We start from the raw sequence: 20,963 nt of genomic DNA, 5'->3' as shown, positions 1-20,963 counted from the left end.
ACTCTTTCCTTGGAGTGTAGTGGAGTCTCCTTCCTTGGAGGTCTTCAAGCAGAGGCTGGATGGCCGTCTGTCAATGGGGCTGCTTTGATTGGGATTTCCTGCATGGCAGAAGAAGGGGGTTGGACTGGATCAGGGCCCTTCCTGGGGTCTCTTCCAACTCTATGATTCTATGAGTTTACAGCAGATTTTTGGGTGCTAAGAGCACCAAAGCAGGGGAAGCATTTCATGCCTGTTGCTTACAGGCTTGTGGTGTGACCATGCGCCCCAGTGCTCTCTCTGCCCTATCCAGCCGTTCATACGGGTCTGGAAATAAAGGATCAGGGGTTTTAATTGAGTCGCAATATTTTCATGCCACTGCTTTCAGCAACCCTTACACTTCCCACTTAAAACGGAGCATTGGAGGCATTCTGTGCAGAACTGTCGGAGATCATTTTGAAAGACTCATTTTAGAAATAGGATCAGCGCAAGGATGAAGAACGTGCGCCCAAATCTTTTGTTTGTGTCACACTACTGCTGTGCTTCTATTGGCAAAATGAGTACACTTGTGTGCTTTGTTTGAAAGTTGAAATTAGGGGCAATAAACTAAGGGCCAGAAACAATCCTCCAGAAACAATTACACAGCAATGGAAATGTTTCGAGTTATTTACAGATAAGATGTACAGCTATTGTCATGGTTTTCCAAAAGACAAATAAAGCACATTAGGCAACTAAGAGTTTGTCTAATTCATAAGGGGCATTAGCAACAGCTTGCACTTTGTGTCACTCATGGAACCATGGAAAAAGGGATCCAGGCGCTTAAGCGCTTGTTTGAGGGAGGGTTTGGGTAAGGCAATCACCAGGACCTTCTTGTCCACAAGCTTCTTCGTGGATGTGAAAGTCAGATTTATATATGAAGGCTGTGCTAACTGCTGGCATTATATCAGCCCTTAACCTGTGCTTCTGTGGGCAGCAAGGAAAACCTGTGTACTGTCATACAGAAAATAAATCAAGGCATCCTACTTATGGCCAGACTGCAAATGCAAGGGGTCCCAGTCATGTGGGAAACAAATATGTCTGTTTGCGTTGATGAAAGATATGTTTTTTAGAAGAAGTTTCCTTGTAGGAAATGCTATTCTTTACATGGGTAAAATGTTCACACTACTGATAAGAGGAAAAACCTCTGTCATTCATAATATGGAATCCTGGGAGTTTGTGTTTGAATCGAACCACCCTGTCAAAGAAAACATTTCACTACTTGTTAACTGCAGCTCCCATTAATATCCAGTTTGTGACACATCCGAGCAGAGATTGTATATGACACAACAAAGAAGTGTTGCAGATTACAAAAACATAAGCTGTAACTACAGGAAAGCATGAAATGGTTTATTGAGCAGCAGAGGAAATAAAAATGCCTAATAAGTACAGTAAGTAAGAAAAGAATGAACAACCATTACTATCCTTGTAAAGTGTTGCCTTGTAAAGCACCTTCTGAAGGCGAGAGCACCGATAATAAATCCTATTATTATTATTATCATCATCATCATCATCATCATTATGCAATGCTGAAACAAAACAGGAACAGGACACAGTCTTGAGTTGAAATAATCAACAAAGGCCTTCCTTACTTCCTTTCCCTGCTTTGCTTCCTCATTCTCAGTTGGATAACTTGTTGGATCAGTGATGAAAGCAACAGGTGTATTGTGGGGTGTTCTTAGGACTTCTCCATTTGATTCCACAATATTGTGTAGAATAACACAGGCGGCAAAAATGGGGTTAACGTTTTCCACGTCCACTTCAGTGTTGCTCGTTAAAGCATGAAATCTCCCCTCTGTGCGGCCAAAGGCTCTCTCCACACAGTTTCTCACACAGACATGGTGCTTGTACACAGCCTGCCGCCTGCTTAGTCCGGCCTTAAATGGGGTGAGCAACCAAGGCTTTAGGGGGTAGCCAGAATCACCAAGCAGAATTGGTCCCGCCTGCTTCCCTGCTATTGTTAGACAAGGCCACCCAGGTACTTACTGGCCAGCTCTCATTGCATGAAATATGCGAGAGCCCTTCACAACAAAGCTGTCGTGATTTGAGCCAGTGTAACCCGTCACCATGTCTATGAATCTGCCAATGTGGTTGCAGGCACCCTGTAGAACCATAGAGTATCGCTGCTTCCTACTTATGTGCTGTCCCCGCTGACGAACTGGAGATATGATGATGACATGACACCCATCGATGGCACCGATCACCTGGGGGAATCCTCATTCCTCGAAGCCAGCCATGACCTACAAAAAAGGGGCAATGGACACATGGACGCGTCATTAGGAACGGCAAAACAAACAATTTCAAATGATGTGCACATAAATAACTTCAGGAGATCTGCACATGTAACACCAATAAACATGTAAAAACATGTACATGTAAAAAAAATAGCATCCTGCACCCCTTTATCTGGCCTGGGAGGTAGTAGTAAGAGCAAAGCACAATTACATACACTTTGAATTACAGGCACAATTACATTGCCTCAGTACTTGTTGTTAGTGGAAGCATTTTTATCAATAGTTGCATTCTTATTATCATTATTTTTATATAATTAATGTTATTTAAACATAACTTTACAGCTTTTATAAGCTCACAAGAACCAAAGAAATAGGCATACCTTTCTGTAATCACCAAGGTACACTGCTTTCCTGAGGAGCACCATTTCCATGCAGAGCACCACTTGAATTATTGCCTTGTAAGCTGTAGACTTTCCCACTCCAAAAAAAGTGGCCACAGTGGAGTAGGAGCCTTTGTGGGCCAGGAAGTATATGGCGATGGTGACCTGCTTCTCCACCGGAAGAGCCCTACAGAGATGGGCGCCTTGCCTTGTTAGATGAGGCCGCAGCTCCTCCACAATCATCCTGAATATTCCACACGGCATTCGGAAGTGGTACTTCCACATTTCGTCTGACCACACAGTTCTGGCATAAACATTCCAGTGCACATCACTCTTGGGGTACACTCACCACCTTCTAAGCATCGGCTCATAACAGAGCTGTTCAGCATGCAAAACGCCCGACAGGTCATCATTCTCAAAGATATGCCTGAACACGGCGAAATCACGGCCAGAGTCGCCAGTGTTCCAGATAGCAGGGAGCTCAACACCAGCGCCAGCATCATGACATCGCCAGCCTCCAAATAGGATTCCCAGAGCTTCACTTCTTCTTGCAACCATTTCCTAAGCAACATGCCTGCCGTTTTCAAATTGTTCCGCGCACAGAAGCAGAGCCAGGATAGTCTCGGGCCCATGATGCTTCTGCGCGCACGAGGGAAAACAATGACGGAAGGAACCCACGGGCGGAACTGCTTGGCTGCCTTTCGTAATCTAGGCAAATAGGGGCCTAAGCCTAAGCCCCTATTTTCATTGGCTGCCAAAACAAAAACAAATAAAAAAAAGTCAAAGGATGCAAATGGGAGCAAAATGATCCGCGTCAAAGTGCTTCGAATAGGTGACGACACTGACGTCAGGAGCCCACGCGCTTGATTGACAGCTATTTAAACAACAACAACAGAGGGGTAATGGAAAGGGGGAGCAAATCACTCCGGTTTAAAAAACAGCGGTGAAAAAACAATGGGAACGAAAACATGGGTCAAAATAAATCAAGTCATTTTGCCGCCTTTCGTAATAATAATAATAATAATAATAATAATAATAATAATAACAACAACAACAACAATAATAATACATTTTATTTGTATCTCCCGCTTCTCCCTTCGTGTCGTGTAGATAATACAAAATACATCAATCAGAAATAAAAAGGAAAGAGTTGTTATAGCATTGCTCACAGTCGTAAGAATCGAGTCATCGTATACAGATGTTCAAAATCAGATTAGAGGAGACCCGTTGGATAGGCCACCAGAAGAGATCCATCTTCAATGCCCTTTTGAAGGATTCCAAAGAAGGCATAAGACGGGTCTCTTCCGGTCAGTTGTTCCAAAGTCTAGGGACCATCGCAGAAAACGTTTTACAAGAGGTGGTTTTCAACCGGGTTTTGGGTTGTTCTAATATCTTTGTGCCAGATGTCCTGAGAGTGCGGGGCAGATTGTGTAGGGAGAGGCGTTCCCTCAAGTAGCTCAGGCCCAGGCCATGTAGGGCTTTGGAAGTAATAACCGACATTTTGTATTGCGCCCGGAAGCTAATCGGCAGCCAATGTAGAGATTTCAACACCGGTGTCATGTGCTCTGATCTTGGTGTCCTGGTGATCAGTCTGGCTGCAGCATTCTGAATCAATTGGGGCTTCCAAACTTGGTACAAGGGTAGCCCCATGTAGAGCGCATTACAGAAATCTAAACGAGAGGTTACCAGCACATGTACTACTGTTTCAAGGTCCCCTTGAGCCAGGTAGGGACGCACTTGGTGCATCAGCCAAAGCTGACACCATGCACTCCTTGCATGGTGAGAACGAAGGACCGAATCTGAACAGAGAACGAAGGACCAGATTTGAATAGGACTCGGGGGGGAAATTCAAGTCAGAATCACGACAATATAAGTCGCTTTTTGTGCCCAGTGGGAATGGGGACATTGTTACCCCAAGGATACTCAGAGGTCATCTGCCTCTGACCTACTGACCGTGTCATCCTCCAAGCCAACCACACAGATTACCTTTTTGGCCACAGCGGCTGTGCAGGTGTCCATCTCCACGGAGTAGATCTGAGCGCCCAGCGGCAGCACCTGCGCAAAGAGGATGGTGGTGTAGCCGCAGTATGCGTCCAACTCCAGGACCGCGAGGGGAGCTTTCTCATAGATCAGACACTCCAGAATCTTAGCTGGAAGAAACAAGGACCGCTTGGGCTCTGTCTCTGTAACCTGTAACCCTGAAACCCAGGATTGGAGGAAAGATGGGCTAGACATGGATTTATTATTATCTCCTGGTCTTCTAGGATGTCATTGGCTGGAGCTTTGGGCCGTCAGATTCAGACGATATCCAGAATGATTGTAGTTTCCCGGATAACACAGCATGCCCCAATTTATCCTATTCTTTCTCTGTCGTGCCAAATAGGGTTTGGAAGGGGGGCAGTGGGGGGACCAGAGCTGCCCTCCAAATTTGTTGCCCCTTTGTGACGACTCACTTCATTTTTCTACAATAAACTTTTGCAAATGTTTTAATCTCTATGATCAGAAGTTAGGAGCATCCACCTTTGAACCCAGGATGCAAAGACATAGCCATGTTAGTCTGGAAAATCAGCCTCCAAAGCAATTTTGCAGCAACTTTGAGGCTACGTTAAATAAGTTGGCACCATGCGCTTTCCAAGATGTGCATGGGATCAGTATCCACTGCCAATGCAACAAATGCATCAAAAAGGTATTCCTAGGTGTGTTGATGCTCCTCTCTGGCCAAAGGCTCAATGCCCACACCACAAGCGGAGCCATAAACACAAAGGGAACATTTCCTTACCTTGGCACAGTAGGTCTTCCTCTAGCCATTGATCCTTTGTGCATCTTTATTTATTTGGAGGCTCCTCAACTTTTAAAGCCATCCCTCAGTGGCCCTTGCTGCATTTGAAACCTGTGAATACAGAGCCTTCCCGCACAGTGCGCTAACTTCTGAAATGCCCTTTGCTCTATGGCCAACATGGATCCCTCTAGATCTGTTTCCTGCAAAGGGGTCCCAGGAGCACCTTTGCAAGAGAGAGTTCTTGGCAATGCCTTAAAGTCTAGGGAGGATATCACACGACTGAAATTGGAAGTACGTATAATCCAGTGTCATTCTGAACGCAGTCATGTGTATTCACAAACTAGCCAAGTTGCAAACCTTGTTCCTAGGCACCTTCGCACTCAGTGCGCTGTTTAGTGTGATGTGCATGTCTCCTTTGGTCCTGGTCCCCCCCCCCCAAAATCTGGCAGGGGGTTTCCCATGAAGCCACGCTGCAATTCTGCTTCAATTTTGCTTCCACTTGTCCTTCAGCATTGCTAAAGTGGGGCTGCTGCCTGCTAATGAAGAGGCATGCACCGGGAGCTATGGGATAACCATTATAGGGGCACAGACTGTGCAATGTACAACAACCCAGGAGCATCCACCAAGAAGATGTCTCTCTGCCTCTTCCACGCCAACGCAGAAGCGAAGGTGGCAGACAAAGGAGGTACCCTTCCTTCCTTCCTTCCTTCCTTCCTTTTGTCAGGGAAACCAATGTGGCCCCCATGCACTGATTTGGAAGGAAAGGATTTGGAAGGAAAGGAGGGAGGGAGGGAGGGAGGGAGGGAGGGAGGGAGGGAGGGAGGGAGGGAGGGCATTCATGGGGAAAGAGGAGAGCCATGTGGGTGGAAGAAGCCTTCCAAAATGGTGTGAATGCCGTTTTCAGGGACGCTGGCCCAGACCAGTGTTTGAAGTAGGCCCTGGCTGTCTATCCAGCCCAGGAATGGAAGCAACAGCAAGAGAGACGACGGCGGTGTTTCTTACCCTCCTTCTGGCCCTACGGATCGAGGCAAGAAGCAGCAGACTGAAATACAGCAACAGATAGACACAAGATGCTGATAGAAACACAAACACCAATGGAAAATACAGAACCAGTCCAAAGAGCATCAGCTTCAGCTTTAAAACAAACAATTCATCATGGAAAAACTCACCCTTCAAAAACCGTGCAGCTTTCCTGCCAGAAGATGCCAGCCCTGAATGCTGTTTTACACCTCAGCTGCATCTGCATTGCAGAATTAATGCAGATCACTGACACCATTTTAACCGCCAGGGCTCCATGCTATGGAATTCTGGGATTTGTACTTTGGTGAGCTATTTCGCCTTCTCTGTCAGAGAACTCTGGTGCACAACAAATCCCAGGATTCCATAGCATGGAGCCATGGCAATTAAAGCAGCGTCAAACTGCATTAATTCTGCAGTGTGGTTGCAGCCTCAGAGAGCATGTCTAGCCGTTGAGTCTCTTCCGGCAGGTCATTCCACAGTTTGGGGGAGGCTAAAGAAAAACAGCCCTCCAGCTGGCAGTCCTGGCTGTCCGAAGTGACTGTCCATCTCCCAGAAGGCCTGAGTGCAATATGAGAGAAGGCGTCCAACCCTGCAGGGCTCTTTGGACAGGAGCCTTTCTGAGTCTGTTTGAACCTCTTGAGGCAGGACTCTTTCCCAGCCATTCCTCCCAGTCACAGGAAGACAGTGAGATCCCTAGGCTGGATCCCTATGGTCCTGTCTCACGCAAACACACCTTACACGCACCTTTTTGCCTTGACGCACAGACAGGGGTTGGGCTCCAGAGGGCACCAGAGAGCCCCAGCTCACCTGCAGCCGCAGCAGCCCTCAGGTTCTCCCCTGTGAAGAAGGTGGGCTGCAGAGACCTAGATGGTGAAGGGCCGCCTGAGTGGCTCCTCCTGGTCACTCAAACACCAAAGACCCCTGGGACTGGGCCACTGTCCAAGCGTCGGCAGTTCACAGGACCATAGACCTGAAGGCCTGGAAGGGAAGCCTGGTGTCATGTCAAGAGGTGATATGAGAGCCCTGGTTAAGTATCTGGAGGGGTGTCATATTGAGGAGGGAGGGAGCTTGTACAGGAAGAGAAATTCCAGCTCAACATTAGGAAGAATTCCCTGACAGTACTAGCTGTACAACAAGGATGTAGCCGGGGGGGGGGGGTTCTTGGGGTCCCCCTTCCATTAGAAAAATGAATGGTGTGTGCTGCTGCACCGCTGCGCCCAAGCCCCATTATAATGGTAGCACTTAGTCTGGACCCCCCTTTCCTAAAATCCTGGTTACATCCCTGTGTTCAACAAAGGAATAGACTGACACAGACCATGGTGAGGCCTCCTTCTTTGGAGGTCTTTAAGCAGAGGCTGGATGGCCATCTCTCACAAGGGATGCTTTGATGGAGAGTTCCTGCATGGCAGAAGAAGGGGGTTGGACTGGATCAGGGCCCTTTTCGAGGTCTCTTCCAACTCTTCTAATTCTCTGATTTCTTGTAAGACTTGGTTCCCAGACCTTTGATCAACTTAGTTGACCATCTCTGGACACGCTCCACCTTGATCAAAATCCCTTTTAAATTGTGAAGCCCAGAACTGGACACTGCATTCCTTCAGGTGAGAGTAGGCTTGCCATAACCCGGTGGGAGGCACGACTCCCCCGATTTCTAGGGGGCGTTCCCGGTCCCGTCACGCCCTCTTCAATTCTGCCCGGCTCCTGGCCCTGCTGCATCCCTATATTGTGATGGGCTGGAGCTGGCAGGGGAGGGCTCTGCTGCTCTGCCTTGCCCCTCTTGGCCAGCCCTCCCAAGGAGCAGGCTTAGTCAAGCAGGGCAACAAGGCACCAGGAGGAGGAGCAGGGCCAAGCAGGTCGGCAGCAGCAGTGGCCCCCACCCATCCAGGCAGGCCACTGGGAAAGGGGAGGAAAGGGCCCTGCTGGCCTCTGGGGCAGCCCGGCCTGGGGAAGGAAAGGGCCCTTTCCTGGAATCCATGCCCCCCAGCCCTCCTCCTCCTACTACTCTTGCAAGGAAAGGGCTCTGAAGCGCCAGGAGAGCTGCTTCACTAAAGGGGAGGGACGCCTCAGGGACCCAGCCGTCGGAGAGGAAGAGGAGGAAGAGCCTCGGCATTTAGGCTCAGAAGAGGAGGAAGGGGCTGGCACCCGGGAGAGGCAAGAGGGCACCTTCCAGGCCCCTCCTGGGCCCAGGCTCCCCTAGGACATTGGAAGCCTCCTCCCTAAGGTCCCCCAAACACACACCCCTCTCCTCTCTAACCCTCTCTCTGACTCCCTCTCCCCCTGTTACCCCACTTCACCTGCTCCCTCTTACCCCCATCTATTACCACCTTCCAGAGCCGCGGCTAGTGGCGCATGATTTTAATTTTCTTAACTCAACAATTCTACTCAAAGTGCATCAGATATGAACAGAACCTTGCCTTTAAGTGTAGATAGCAGCCAGTACATTCTTTAAAGAAGTATTCCCAGTAGATTGAACTGTTTAGTCATTACTAAAGACTTTGCAGTATGGACAACGAGGGATCTGCTGCAGTCACCTGCAACTCTTGTGGGATGTTTCTCTTCTTGCCACAAGAAGTCGAGATTCACATGCACCAGTGCAAGTTGGTAGCACTCTTGGAGGAGAAAGTGCAGCAGTGGAGTCCAGAGTAGCTATACTTCAGCATATTAGGGAAACAAGAGATTTCCTGGACACAATAGAACTAACCATCTGGATGAGTACCACGCAGAGGAAGATGCTAGGTGGAAGAGGGCACTTGCCAAACAGAGGAGGCAGACCATCTGGAGGAAGTGTCACAAAGAGAAGTAAGCCAAGAAGGAATTGTTCTGGGACTTGCAGCTAGAGAACTCGATTCGAAGCTCTTTCCTTATCAAGGAGGATGAAGAAGGACAGCATGGACAGACTTCAGGGGCAGAGCAAGGGAGCCTGAGAGTCCCACCCGAGGGAACAGTCGCTGCTAAGCCTCGGAGGAGGGATGTGGTCGTAGTGGGGGACTCCTGTTGAGGGTACAGAAGCAGTGATATGTAGGCCTGACAAGAGTCTCGAGAGGTGTGTTGTGTCTTCCAGGTGCAAAGATCCGTGATGTGACGAGAGGCTGGAAAGACTGGTCAAGCCTACTGACCAATACCCCTTCCTTTGGTCCACGTGGGAACTAATGATACTGCAAGACACAGCCTTCAGAACATCAAAAGGATTACGGGCGTTGGTGAGTGAAGCTGAAGGAATGGATTACAGGTTGTCATCTCGTCTTTCTGCCAGTTGTAAGGGCTGGTCCAGGAAGGGAGAGGAAAATCGGATGTACAACTGCTTCGCAGATGGTGCCGCCGAGAAGGATTTGGATTCTTCGATCATGGGCTGCGGTTCCATGAGGAGGGACTTCTTGCACACAGACGGGTTGCATCTCACGCCAGTTGGAAGAAATGTTTTTGCCAACGTCTCAAGAACTTGATCAGGAGGGCTTTAACTGAGTTCCGAGGGGAAGGAGGAACAATTTAAGGAGGCGAAAGGGATGGCGAATAGTCAACTGACATAGAGGAGACAAGGCAAACAGTGCAAGGACCCAACAGTGGGAGGCAAAAAAAACTTGCACAAGCAGCAAGTAAAAGGGACCAAGGTCTGCGATGTCTCTCACACTATGCACAGAGCATGGGAAATAAGCAAATGAACTCGAACTCCTAGTACAGCAAAGCAAATGATAATAATAGGCCTCACTGAAACCTGGTGGGATGAGTCTCATGATTGGAATGTGGAAATAGAGGGGTATAACCTTATTAAGAGAAATAGGCCAAACAGAAAGGAGGAGGAATAGCACTATATGTCAGAGATATTTACAACCAGTGAAGAGATCCTGGACATCAATGCTGGAGCCAGGAGGAGAGCTCTGGGTAAAATCAAAGGGGAGGGAAACAACAAGGATGTTACGGTGGGAGTCTACTACAGACCCCCAAGTCAGACGGAGGAACTGGATGATGCCTTTCTAGAACAGATGACCACACAGTCAGAAAAGAGAGATGTAGTAGTGATGGGCGACTTCAACTATCCTGATATTGCTGGAAGTCAAACTCAGCCAATCCTCAAGGCCTAGCAAATTCCTCACTGCCTGGAAGACAATTTCATGGTCCAAAGGGAAGAGGCAACAAGGGGCTCCAGCTATTTAGATCTGATCCTAACCAACAAGGATGACTTGGTTAATGGGGTGCAAGTGGTGGGATCCTTCAGGTGGAAGTGACCATGTTCTCCTGGAGTTTGAATACAGTGGAAAGGAGAAGCCAGGCAGAGTCGACCACGCATCCTAGACTTTAGGAGAGCGGATTTCAGTAAACTTAGAGAAGTATGAGGCAATTCCTGTCAAAATCTAAAAGATAAAGGAGTCCAGGACGGATGGGACTTTCTTCAAAAGGGAGATACTGAAGGCACAATTCAAACAGTTCCAATGAGGAAGAAAAACGGGAGGTGTCTCAAGAAACCAGGATGGATGACTAAGGAACTTTCCAACCGATCTAAGTTTGAAAACGGAAGATGTATAGAAATGGAAAAAGGGGGAAATCACAAAAAAGGAATTCAAAGAATAGCAGGCATTGTAGGGATAAGTCAGGAAAGCTAAAGCGCAGAACGAACTCAGTCTTGATAGAGAGGTTAAGAACAATAAAAAGGGCTTTTGGATTGTCCGCAGCAAAAGGAAGAAGAAGGAAACGGTAGGATCACTGCGTGGAGAAGATGGCAAAATGCTAGAGAAGACAGAGAAAAGCATAGAGTTACTCAAGACCTTCTTTGCCTCCGTCTTCTCAGAAAGAAAAGGGGCTCAACCTGAGGAAATGGAGCAGGACAGAATAGGGGCATTTCAGCACAGAATAAGTAAAGAGATAGTAGAGGAACCCCTTGTTAATCTCAATGAATTTAAGTCTCCAGGACCAGATGAACTCCATCCAAGGGTATTAAAAGAACTGGCAAATGTCATATCGGAAGCCATTGGCCATAATAGTCTTTGAGGACTCTGGAGAAGAGGAGAGATCCCAGCCGACTGGTGGAGGGCAAACATTGTCCCCATCTTCAAAAGGGAGAAAAAGAGGATCCCAACAATTGATCGTCAGTTAGTCTGAGATCAATCCCAGGAAGATTCTGGAGCGAACAATCATTAAAACAGAGAGTCTGTGAACAATCTAGAAGCCAATGCCATAATCACAAAAAGTCAACAGGTTTCAGAGAAACAAGTCATGCCAGACAATCTGCTCTCCTTCTTTGATAAAATGACCATCTTGGTAGATGAAGGGAATGCTGTGGATATAAATATCTTGATTTCAGTAAGCCTTTGACAAGGTTCCCCATGACATTCTTGCAAACAAGATAGTGAAATGGGGCTAGACAAGGTAACTGTTACATGGATTTGTAATTGGTTGACCGGCCGAAGCCAAAGGGTGCTCAACAAGGCTTTTTTCATCTGGAGAAAGTGACGTGGGGGGGTCCGGTGGGGCTCTGTCCTGGCCCAGGGCTATTCCACTCTTCATCAATGACTGGATGACAGATCCTGTTAGTATCTACCAGATAGTGTTTTGTAGTGTAGTATAGTAAGTTGGGGATGATGTGGCTTTAGCTGCAGTAGAAGAGTAGATAGTGATGTAGTGCATAGCAGGGCCAGGTGTCTTATCTAGTGGCCTTGAAGGCCTGTTCTCCGAGCGCTCGAGCTGGGAATGTGCTTTCACTTCTGTGGGATCAGGAGGGGCTTAGCTTGGCGGGTTTCTGCTTGGGAGGTGTTTTGGCTTTTGGGATTTGTTACTTTGTCTATGGGAGGGTGTGTGGTCAGTCTCAGCTAAGAAGCTGAGTGAGGCACAGTCTGATTCTGGAGCTATCAATAAAGTCGTTGATTCTATCTATCAAGCTGACTGATTGATTGTCTGGAATTCTGGGTGCTAATCTGCGACAGGAGCACACTTATCAATTTTGCAGATGGATACCAAATTCGGGGGAATAGCTAATACTCCAGAGGACAGGATCAACATTCAAATGACCTGATAGACTAGAAAGCTGGGCCAAAGCTAACAAAATGAATTCAACAAGGGAAATGTAAGGTATTGCACTTAGGGCGGAAAATAAAATGCACAGATATAGGATTATGGGGGACACCCGGCTGAATGAAACTACATGTGAAAGGGATCTAGGAGTCTTAATAGACCCAAGTTGAACATGAGTCAACAGTGTGATGGCGGCAGCTAAAAGGCCAATGCTATTTTAGGCTGCATCAATAGAAGTATAGTGTCTAGATCAAGAGAAGTATAGTGCCACTGTATTCTGCTCTTTTCAGGCCCCACTAGAATATTGTCCAGTTCTGGGCATCACAATTCAAAAAGGACATTGAGAAACTGGAGCCATGTGTCCAAAGGAGAGCGACTAAATGGTGAAGGGTCTGGAAACCACAAAGCCTATGAGGAAAGGCTCAGGGATCTGGGGATGTTTAGCCTGGAGAGAGAAGGTTAAAAAGGTGATATGATAGCCCTATCTAAATAATTTGCTGCTCCAGAGACTAGGACCCAATGGAGCAATGGATGGACACTGCGGAAAAGAGATTCCACCTGAACATTAGAGGAACTTCCTGACTGTAGATCAGTGGAAGGAATGCACTCCTTCCTCGGAGGGTGATAGAGTCTCCTTCCTGGAGGTCTTTAAACAGAGCTGGATGGCCATCTCTCAATGGGGATGCTTTGATTTGGATTCCTTGGACTGGATGGCCCTAGTGGTCTCTTCCAACCTCTATGATTCTATGTTTCTCCATCTAAACTCCCTTCCAACCCCTCTCTATCTACTCCCCTCTTTCTATCCCCAGTGACTCCAAACTGTGTCCTGAAGGAATTTGGACGTCAGCTCCCAGAATCTCAGACTATTGAGTAACATGTCTGAGGCTTCTGGGAATTGAAGTCCAAAATCTCTAAAGGACACAGTTTGGGAACCACTGCTCTAACTCCCTTTTTATAATAATATAATAATAATAATAGGATTTATTTATATACCGCCCAATCACTGGGAATCCGAGCAGTTTGTGAAATTCCCAGGTAGCCAAATAGACGGCAGATCAGCTCCTGGCACTGACAAGCAGAGCTCTGCTCTGGAGCCACAACAAACTACATTTCCCAGAATTCCATAGCATTGATCCATCTGACAGTTAAGTAAGACTGAGTTATTTCTGCCAGTGGTTAGTAGTCTGAGAGCCCTGCAGGAGAACAACTCTGGTGCTTTAGAATTAAGCCCATCGAAACCCCCCTCTATCTAACTCCCTTATTTAAGTCTCTTCTAAGCCACCCCCTCAAAACCCTCTCTATCTCTTTATGTAACCCTAATCCCCAGTCAGTACCCCCCCTCAAGCCCCCTTCTATAGACCCCCTTTTCAAACCCCTTATTAACCCCCCTTCTATTTAATCCTAACAGTATTTAAAAAAACAGCTTTCCATGTCCTCCCATTTTATAAGTGTCCTACCATTTGAAAATGTTGTCCTATGATTGTCCTACCTGTGTCCCGTTTGGAGTCCTGACTTATGGCACCCTAGGTGAGAGAGTGTCTGAAAGGACCTGAAATGCGCACTCAAAGCATCAAAATGAAGGCGAAATAAATACTCTAGACTCTGCAACCCCCTTAATTTTAACCACCCTTTGAGTAAGTAACTTGTCGCCCGGTTTGATCTATCGGTGAACCAAGAGGACACAACTCCCTGCTTCTCTTTCTCTAAATCACCCTCGTCCAAACGGATTTCAAGAGCCGTGCCAAGAGAACCGACTGACTGCCATGCAATGCTATTGAGAAGAAGCAGCCATGCCAGAGAAGGAGAGGAGAGCAGTGGCCGAGATCAGGCCAGGGAGCGGCCAAGAACCGGCCCAGTGAAGAAGCAAAAACGGAGGGAGGCATCTCCTGACATTTGGGACTGTCAGCTCCCATCATCCCCAGCCTCAGGAGAACAGGAGAAGCGCATCTTGAAACTGAAGGCCTTGGGAAAAGTCAAGACTGTTTGTAGGGGCTTAGAATGGCTTTTATTGCCCCTTGTCCTTTTCTGAGGCGGCTGCGAAGGAGCCAGGTAAGACCCCAACCCAAGTGCAATGGGGGCTTTGGGGTCTCCTGGGGTCCAGTTCTCCCATAGACCCCAAACCTATGGACGCTCATGCCCATTGAGGACAGTGGCGCCCCTTGCAGAATCTACTTTTATGTGTTTGCTCCGTTTATCCATTTGTGCCCCAGTTTCCTTCCACCAAAGTAACCCAGTCCTAGTTTAATTCACATTTTAATTACGAAGGAAGGCCGCTGTACTTTGGGCGCAGCGCAAGTCAGGACTCCACGGAAAAGGGGCGCTTCTTGGCAAGCAAGCAAAAGGAGCCTTTGGGCCGCGGGGCGGGCATCGGCCATTGGGGATGCTTTGATGGGGAGTTCCTGCATGGCAGAAGAAGGGAGTCAGGGGGGTCAGGCCCTTTTGGGTCTTCTTCAACTCTTTCATGCTATGAAAATGGGGAACTTGGGGTCTTGGGGCGCCCATAAGCCAAAGCGGACGACGCGAACGATGGCAAATGAGAGCAAAGCCATCTCCCTTTATTGCCGTGTAACTCAGAGGTTATTCGTTTTCATCCTATAAGCCATTGTCTTTGCCACCATGGAACTCACCCGTTACTTACATGTGTCCAGTATTATATTATTATCATCATCCATTTTGTCCTGTAAGCAATTCCCCTTGCGAAAACGGGTGGTTTAAATTGTCCTGGGCTTTGAGGAACCCGCAGCCTTGCCAGCCTGAAAGAGATGCCCCTCCCATGGCGTCCGAACGGCTTCCTCCAATAAGGTATCGCTGTTGGTGGGGTGTTCATTCAGTTGCTTTGAGCCCATTGTTATGTTATTCTGATAGGGAATAAAGGGTGCTTTACGACAGTGTAAGGAAGAAGCGTCTTATTATCCAGGTGACCAGGAGTGTCCTTTGTTACCAGGCAAATAAAGAGGATGAAGGCATGAGGGTGAGGATGCATTGCCAGAGTTTTCTGAGGCATCGAAAACAGCATGAAGACTCATCTCTTCTGTTTTTAACACTGACTTTTCCCCCCACAAAACTGCTGACATTTAATTTAGAGATGTAAAGATGTTGTGTGGTGCCTAAAAAGTAAATGCAAGGCACATCGCTGAAACCATTGAATCACATTATCGCACAATCAGCAGCATATATTATAGTGTGTGTGTGCTGTGTGTGTGTGTATTTCACCCACCAATAGGATCTACTACCTGCGAAGACTTCTCCGGGAGTCTGCTGAAGCTTGGATGGACCGCAGGAGCGGGGAAAGAGGGCCGCGGCGGCTTAAGAGCGGAGTTCACATTGGTGTGGGACAGTGCGAGCTCCAGTGTAGCTCAGTTGATTTCAGCAACGCTCAATGCTCAAAAAACCCAGGAGGGTTGGGAAACTCAGGGTTGATATAGGGGGGAAACGTATCCTGAGGCTATGGGACTTGCTAGACAAAAGGGTTGACTGCTTGGGCTTTGTTAGCCATAGCAGGTAATGGTGTTTGCACATGCATTAGGTCTGGACACAATTCGGGGGGCATCCGACTTATTAATGAGCCGTTAGAGCTGATCACTGGCTCATCAGGTGTGAAGCCAAGTCCATTGTCTGATTTGGGTAAGCATTAGCGATTCTGGTTTGCCACGCCCAAGCTTCCTATGCAATTTCCAATGTTAATCACTTTTCTTAAGGCTCTGCCTTTCCAGGGCAAGATGCACTTTTAGGTTAAGGGGGTCTTCCTATGGACAGGACCACCACTCACCCAAAATTTTATTAAATCCAAACTTGATGCATAAGATAAAGAGGAGGCATGTAAAATAAGAAAAGAAATCAGAAGAGGCCAAAGAAATTGGGGGAAAAAGATGAAGGAGAAAAAGAAAGGGAAGGTGGATAAGAAGGAAAAAGAAATAACATAAAGAAAGAAGCTCACGTTAGACCAAACAGAGGAAATAAAATGAGGGGGAGGAACATAGAAGGAAATAGGCAAAGGAGGAACGTAAAAGGAAAGGCGTAAAGAAAAACAGAAGGTTAAAGCTAACAAAGTGGAGAAAAAGGAGGACTGAAGGTAAAAGGAAAAGAAGTAACGAAGGAGGGAAATAATTAAAAGAGAAGAGGATGGCATGAGACAGGAGGAAATAAGGAGAAAGAAACATAAAATCTTTTTTTTATTTTTACTTTTTCATTTTTTGGTTATTTGATTTATTTTTAAATATATTTCTTATTTTATTTTTTATTTCAATTTTATTTTTATTTCATTTTCTTCTTTATTTTGTTTTAATTATAATTTTTATTTTATTTATTGATGTACAGTATTTATGTGTTGATTTTTAATTTCCTTTTCTATTTTCTGCCACCGGAGGGCGCCCGAGAGCGAGAAGCGCAGCGCTTTTCTTCCCAGTGACGTCACAGCCGCCCTGGCCTTCAGGACGAGAGAACCGGCGGCTGGAGAAGCAGTTCCCTCGGCGGCCAGAGGCGGCGCCAGCCTGGGTTGCGCGGCGCCGCCATTTTGCCAAAGCGCTGCTTAATAAAGAGGAAAATGGATGTGTTATTATTATTATCGTGTAATTTTTATTTCCCCTTGAAATCTTGGCCAAGAAGCCCTGTGAGAGGTCCTCCATGAAAGGGCCACAAACGAGGGGCTAAGGCCAGAGGAAAGGAGGAGGGGGCAGTTAGAGCGGGATGAACGCGGGATAAGAGCCTCGTGTGGCCCCTCCTCCTCCTCCTCCTCTTCGCCGGCGGGGGCAGGCGCTTCTCTCCTCCGCCCAAAAGAAGGGAGGAAGGAAGGAGAGGAGGAGGAGGAGGAGAAGCAGCGGAGGGTGAGTCTGGGGTCTCCCTCGCAATTGGGAAGAAAGAGAAGAAGCCCCCCCCCGGGTTTCCTTTGGGGGCAAAAGAGCCTCCCCCCAAAATGGGTCCCCCACAACAACAACAGCAACAACAAGGAGAGGAGGAGGGGCGACCCTGCCCAGCCTCCCCCTCCCCTCCAGGAAGGACCCCCAAAATGGAGGAGGGAGAGGTCTTCTTTTGGGGGGCAAAGTGGGGCTCTGTGTGGCTGCCCCTCAGTTCCTGGCATTATTTGGGGCCCAGAAGGGGAAGGACTCTCTGGGACCTTCTTGGGGGACTGTTGTTGTTGTTGTTGTTGTTGTTGTTGTTGTTGTGTTTTTCGAACCCAGCGCCCGAAGAACACGAAAAGAGCCACACAGCAGCGCTCCTGGAGAGAGCGTTTCCCGTCGCAACCCAGGGATCCTTGTTGTTGTTGTTAGGAATTCCTTTACAGAGTGCTGTAACTTGGGCTCCGGAGTCCAGGGCTCAAGTCTCTCAGCCCGGGAAACCCCGGGATGGGGGCACCTTCCTGCTGCTGCTGCTGCTGTTGTTGTTGTTGTTGTTGTGTTCTCTCCAGCAGCCCTGTCCTGGGTCCTCTGGGCAGGGTTCGTCCGGAGGGGGCCGGGCGCCATGGCCTTCCTCCTCCTCCTCCTCCGAGGAGGAGGCTGAGAGAGTGTGGCTCCTTGCCACCAACCAGGATTCCAACTCCAGATTAGGACAATCGACATTCAGTGGCTCCAATACGGTCCTGTTCTCCTGGAATCCGAGAAGAGTTGGAAGAGACCCCCGAAAGGGCCCTAATCCAGTCCAACCCCATTCCTGCCATGCAGGAACTCTCCGTCAAGTAGCATTGCCTTCCTCTGAGGCTGAGAGAGTGTGACTCTCCCAAGGCCACGGAATGGGTTTCAGTGGCTGAGTGAGGATTCGAACCCCGGTCCTAATCCGGTGCTCAGGCCACTCCGCCACACTGCCCTCACCTTCATTGCAAGGAGGCCCAACTGGGCAGAAGGATCGGGGAGAGCTGGGCGGTCGGCTGTGGGTCTGGGCCCTCGGTTGGCATCCCTGGGCAGGGAAGGGCAGGGCAGTTTCAAGACAGCGCCTCCTCCCCTGGCACCCCTGCCTGGCGTCCCCTCCAGGGATGTTGGACCGCCGCTCCCATCATCCCCAGCCGCAGGGAGCTGAGGAACAGAGGCATCTCAGCCCCAGTGACACTTGTCAGCGCTTGCAACACCAGGCAAGAGGAGAGCTTGCACCCGGGTTGTGGGTGCGAGGGAGCTTCCTTTGGCCTTGCTTACCTTGCTTGTAAGCGTTGATTTTCTCCAACAAGACAACTTCTTTAGGCGGTTTAAAAACTTCTTTTTAAGGCAGGCCTGCGCTGCTTGGGTCCCACTTTGCAGGATGCGAGATCAATAAATCAATGCACAACTCTGTCCCCTATAGGGATTTTCCAGACAAACACAACCATGTCTTTGAATCCTGGAAGTGACATTCGTGGAGCAGCTGAGTGCAGTTGTGTGACTTCAGGGCATTTGCAACAGATAGCAGCCCAAAGGTGACACTGTCGCCGGGTTTTCTTGGCCATCTTTCCTCGGAGGGGCCTTGTTCTCGCCTTCCTCTGAGGCTGAGAGAGAGTCACCCATCCTGGGTTTCCCGTGCTGAACAGAGATTTGCACCCGGGGCTCCCAGAGTAGTAGTCCAACACGCAACCCGATGCACCACACTGGCTCCCTGCTTGAATTCTCTGTTGTGGTTGTTGTTGGGTGCTTTTGCTTCGACTTAACGGCGACTGCTTTTATGTTCGAGGGGGGAATCGAACCCAGGTCTCTAGTCCGGCACTCAACCTGCTGTGCCACCTGGCTCTCCTGGTTTGGATTTATTCGTTCTGAGCTCCTCAATAAGGTTTCTAGAAAGCTGCCTGGCATCGTGGTTTGAGTGTTGGACTGTGACCAGGGTTCGAATCTCCCCTTGGCCATGGAAACCCACTGCATGGCACTCTCTCAGCCTCAGAAAACCTTAGGGTTGCCATAAGTCAGAAACAATGACAACCACAAGGCCGCTCCAGCTTAGAGGAACTTGAGTCCGTTTGCGTCGTGGGCTTTAGGTTGCAGCTGCTGCTGCTGCTGCTGCTTAATTTCAGGGGAGTCTGGACACAGATAGACTGCGCTTTCGTCTCTCAGAGAGGTCAGGCTCTACCTTAATCCGAGAAGGCTCTTATGGAGTAGGCCCTCCATGTTTGCGGATTTGATTGTTTGAGGATTTCTTTACTCTGTCCTCTCTAGGTCCTCCGGCGCAACTCTATTGGAAATTGACCATAGGGTTTTGCTGGAGGGCTTAGAGGTTCCTAGAGAACACACTTCTCTAGGCATTTGTAGATCCTCCATCATGACTCTATGGTCAGTTTGTGGTAGATGTTGACCATAGAGTTGCCCTGGAGGGCCTAGTGATTCCTAGAGAGGTGTTCTCTGGGGTTAAAACCGTAATGATCTTTGATTGGCAGGTTCCCCACATTCCCCTAACTCCAGCGGATGTATTTTGTGTGTTTTCGGCTTCAGGTGCCTCCTGGGATTGTGATTCCCTGTTGCCGTTCGCCCGGGTGTCGTCGTTGAGGGGTGTGTAATTTGTTGTTTTATTTATTTTATCGTCATGCCGTTCCCTCGCCATCTTCGTATCTCTTTCTGCAGCCAAAGGGACAAGTAGCATGTTGTTGTTTTCAGAACAGAGAAATGGGGGCTGGCATTCTGCTTGGCATTTGCCTCTTCCTAAGTGGCCTCACAGCTGCCCAAAACGGAACATAGTAATCTTGCAACGGCCACATTCACCGCAGGACGCCGTGGCCTTACAGCACACGGGCATCCATGGCAGGCGGTCAGAGAATGGATGGCCATCTGTCGGGGATGCTTTGATTGTGATTTTCTGCATGGCAGAATGGGGTTGGACTGGATCAGGGCCCTTGTGGTCTCTTCCAACTCTATGATTCTATGATTCTATGATTCTATGAATCAGAAAATCCTAGAGTTAGAAGAGACCCCCAAAAGGGCCCTAATCCAGTCCCGCCCCATTCTGCCATGCAGGAACTCTCTGTCCAAGCACCCCTGACAGATGGTCAAGTTTGGCCACTAGTGCCCAGAGGGACATCTTTGCAGTTCCCTCACAGGGTTTTGTGGCAGCATTGCCGTGTTCTTGTTCCTTTGCGTCGACTGAGATGTGGGATTTTGACCGAGAGTGTTAGGATGCTGCCTTGCGTGCCAGACGCCGAAGGCCCCAGCTTAAAGAAGGAAAAGGTGGGAAGTCAATGGTGCCGCTGGTGCGAAGGAGGTATAACTCCGTCAAGCAGGGCTTTACTTCTTCAGCAGAAACTTTGGTGGCAGAGGTGGAAATGACAGGGGAAAGACGGGGAGAGGTTCCTGCACCCCAAAACAAGAAGAGTCGGCTGGTCGACATGTGTCCCCATAGCTTTTACTCAGGATTAACATGACATGCATGTGAAGCGAAGCAACCAGGTCAGGAAAGCCTTGCGGAAGTAAATGAAAACATTCTGGACTTTCTAGAGACCACTGAAAGGCTTCTTCCAAAAGGTCTGTGTTTCTCCAGCCCTCCCAATGCAGGTGCTGATTAAAAACCTCCAGCTAAACAGAGGAGAAGGAGGAGAAGGGACGCAGAAAGTCTTTGTTATAGGCTTTGTTTGCTGAGTTACACCTGGAATGAGTCTTA

Source organism: Sceloporus undulatus, chromosome 3 (genome assembly GCF_019175285.1).
Source record: "Sceloporus undulatus isolate JIND9_A2432 ecotype Alabama chromosome 3, SceUnd_v1.1, whole genome shotgun sequence".
NCBI classification, from domain to species: Eukaryota; Metazoa; Chordata; class Lepidosauria; order Squamata; family Phrynosomatidae; genus Sceloporus; species Sceloporus undulatus.
The sequence above is the reverse complement of the archived record's forward strand: the minus strand, read 5'-3'. Positions refer to the sequence as shown.